We start from the raw sequence: 4,103 nt of genomic DNA, 5'->3' as shown, positions 1-4,103 counted from the left end.
AGGTTTTTTAAATCATTTGTGTTTTGAGCATGCCATAAGTGCTTATGGAAAGCAGTGCTTCAAACAAAATGGTGGCATCTGGTGGTCAATGGGATTGCTGGAGGAGGCTGCTGGGATATGTAGTTCAGTGTGAAGGAAGTGTTTTTGAAACTGTGTATTTGATAAATTCAACGCTTCAAAGTCGGGGGCAGAGAATAGAGAAGCCTCATCCTGTATCCTGTGTGCTGCTGGCATTTTGATTTAAAAGCTTGGAGCTAAGCTGGAGTCATGGGCATCATTCTCAGACTGCCCCCTCTCTCCCTTTTTGAATCCCCCCAACCCTAATCTCTTTTCAAGTAACCCCTTTCCCACCCTGTGGCCAGAAAGCACAGAAAAAAGTACACAGTCGTCTTTTTTGGAAGTTTTAAAAAAAGAAAACACAATTTTGAAAAGCTCCTGAGAGAGAGCGAGAGAGAGATGTAATGTGCAGTTACACACGCCCCACTGAAAAAGCCCCAAACTGGAAGGGAACATTCAGACTTCCCATGTAGCTTGAGAGTGCAATGGATTGATCAGACATCCAGAAATGTGGGGTGAAACTGCATGCACCAGGAAGGACTGGTCTTTCCCTGGTGCGAAAAAAACTCCAACTCAAAGACAGGTGAGAATGGGGTGCCCATGAATGGGGAATAGAAGACAGATGAACAAGCATTTTAAATCCAGAAGGTAGCAGCAACGACACCAGATCAAGCAGCATGTCTGATCGCAGCCATAATCTCAATAGTTATAAAACTATAAGCATAACATAATAATAATAGCAGCAACTGATCAAACTGATTAAAAGAACCATTGAAACAACACAATAAAGTAACTGCTCAAAGGCTGGGTGAACATTCCTTCCCCCTCTCATCTGAAATTTATCAAGGAAGGCTCCAGTAGGTTAAGTAGGAGGGAGGACATTCCATAAACAGGAAAGTCCCTTCACACACACACACACACACACACACACACACACACACACACTCTCTCTCTCTCTCTCTCTCTCTCTCTCTCTCTCTCCCCCCCAAAGCAGCTTAGCCCATTGTTCTACCTTCCTTCTGTACTCTATCTCACAACAGCAGCCTTGTGAGGCAGATTGGATCCAGAAATTGTGATAGGCCCAAGGTCACCTGGCCAGCCTACATGGCAAAGTGGGGATTTGAGTGCTATTGCCCCAGGTCCTAGTCTAACACTCTATTCACAACACCACACTGGTTCTCCCTGTCCTTCCTGGCTATCCACCTCACCTCTGTAAACAGTGGCATCCTCAGCAGGGCCCCAGAGGGTTTAGTGTTTGGGCCCAATCCTTTGGGACGACTTGATCCTCAAGGTCCTTAGGTCTCAGTATGGCCCAATGCATCAGATCATGACATTACACAAACACAGTTTTCTGTGCTTTCTCTCCGAATCCCTTGTTCCTATCTCACAGCATTTCAGAAGAGCAGGCCTTTAGCTGTTTGACTGGAAGAAAGCCAAGTAACACATTAATGTGCTTCACAGCTGTTTTGTTTAATTACCCTAAAACATATACACAACGATGGCTGATTTCCAGCTACTGAGGGAAATCCCATTTCGAATACTAGTTGTAACGTATTTTAACATCTGTTGTTACTGTGAGTAAATCCTGGATTTTTCAAAAATGTAGTTGGAGTGGGAGGTAACGTAATACACAGTAAATATGCTTAAACCTTTTGTATTCATTTAATAGGATGAGATTTATCAGTTTGCATTTTAAAATATAATCCATTTGCCAGAGGCTTAAAGACAGTATAAGTGTGGAGTTTTAAAAGGTTGGTATTTGGATAAAGATTACATTTTCTTTGGGGCATATTTTGTTTTACTACTTCTGTTAATTCTGGAAAGTACTCAGTTTGGCTGTGGGCCAAACTCCTCTATGTGGGCTTCTCCCTTGGGACAGAAGAAGAAGAGATTGGATTTATACCCCGCCCTTCACTACCCAAAGGTGTCTCAGAGCGGCTTATAAACTTGTTTCCCTTCCCCTCCCCACAGCAGACAACCTGTGAGGCAGGTGGGGCTGAGAGAGCTCTTGACAGAAACTGCTCTTTTTCAAGGACAGCTCTTATCAGAACTATGGCTTGCCCAAGGTCATCCAGCCAGGTGCAAGTGGAGGAGTGGGGAATCAAACCCTGTTCTCCCAGATTAGAGACCGCGCACTTAACTACCCAAAGGTGTTAACTACCCAAACTGACTCTCCGCAAGAAGAAATTCTCCCCAAGTTATGTTGTATGGAGGGGGACTTGACTAGATGAAATATTTGGAAATCCATGAACAGCTCAACCATAGACACTAGCAGCCACAAAGGAAGCTGTGTTCAGATCAGGACACTGGTTTACAGGTTAACCCATTTTCCCAGCCTTAGTCCTTGGAGCTGCTATTGGCTCCACTTACAGGGAAAAGTACATGACTGCTGCTTGCTATTAAAAAACAATCAACCGTCCATGGATCTCCCATTGCCTTGTTGAATTTGACCATCTACATTTCAGAACAAAAGGCCATTCTCCTATCTTGATAAAAGAAACCTTAGTATTCACATCTTATTTGGTGCTGAAGTTTTGCCTAATTGGCATTCTGTTTGACTGTGTGTAATGTGGGACTGCCCTTAAAGATGATTTGGAAACGACTGAGTGCAGAATGCCTTTGCCTTCTTGCTGTCAAGAGCTGGCCACGGGGATCCGATCATGCCTATTTTACACTAATTACATTAGCTGCCTGCTGAGTTCACAGTGCTGATGCTCCCCTTTCAAGCTCATTACCTGAGGCCACATAGCAGAAGAACTGTCTTTCCCGATATGGGTCCATGTGGCAGTTCCACTTGATTTTTAGTGGTCCCAGGTTACCCCTACCAGAATGTGACTGCCTATCTGCAAGCTTTTCTGACAGCCCCTTGGTTGCTATGATGTCCCAGAGGTCATCAGAGGATCCACAGCCTTCCTGCAGTTCCATAGGAGATGAAAGACTGGAATTTTGCCATTAGAGGAGGCCTTATTTGCCATCTAGTCCAATCTCCCGCTCAGTGCAGGTAACCTAGAGTATTCCTGACAAATGGCTGAAAACTTTCAGCAAAGGAGAGCCTGTCCCTCCACCACTGGTAATTGGTTCAATTGTTAGGCTTTTAAAGAAGTGACTCCTAATGTTAATAAACTATTCTCCTGTAACGTTTTCCTGTTATTGTGGCTTCCACACAGGTTTTTCACTGCCTTGGCTTCCAAACTGCTTCTTCCTTTTTTGGAGCTCCCATCCTTAATGTTCCCTTCTCTAATTTGCTTTACTCCAATCTTTTTGTTAAAGAACGGAGTCCAGGCATAGTAGCAGACCGTCTGGTAAGAGTGGTGCACATTTTCCTGCCATCAGCCTTCATGGGCACCCCGTTGCCAGAATTTCCCTCCCCCTGCTGTGCCACCAGAACAGTTTTAAAGGTATTTTTAATATGTATGTATACTTGCTATTGCACTATAATGATCTGTTGCAATAATGCCATAACACTTCTATTGCTATAGCACTATAATGCTATAAGGATTGATTGCCATCTGCCTCTACAATTGTTATAGCACTATAGTGTTTATGTGAAGTAAAGAATGACCAAAGGGGTTCTGAATCACCATGGCAGCTGTGATGTGGTGGCCGTGGCCCTGAGAGTCAGAGTTGCTGTATAGCATGTGTGGAAGGGAATAAAGAGGAAAGTGTGCAGAAAACTTGTGTGTGTGGAAGCTCTGTTGCTGGTGTGTTCATAGTGGTGATGAAAGTAGTGTGGAGAATCCTTGATGTGTGGAAGCCACCTAGATTCTGCCCTCTGAGTCCAGCAGAGAAGACAGGACTTGTTTTCTGTATTGTCGAGACTCATGATAAAGAACTTATTTGGCCCACATAATATCCAAAGGCGCTTCCATTACTTTGAGGTGCTTCCATTGAGGTGCTTCCATTTCTTGCTCTCATGCTGTTGAGTGCCTCTCCAGAAACACCCAGAACACAACATTCTACTTGACAAAATGCCAGACTGCCACCAAAGTGAGCCAGCTTAGAGCAATTCCTGAGAAACAAAAATGATAATTTTCACATCCTGCTGA

This window comes from Gekko japonicus, unplaced genomic scaffold (assembly GCF_001447785.1).
Source record: "Gekko japonicus isolate JY-2015 unplaced genomic scaffold, Gekko_japonicus_V1.1 scaffold865, whole genome shotgun sequence".
Taxonomy (NCBI): Eukaryota; Metazoa; Chordata; class Lepidosauria; order Squamata; family Gekkonidae; genus Gekko; species Gekko japonicus.
This window is presented reverse-complemented; position numbering follows the sequence as displayed.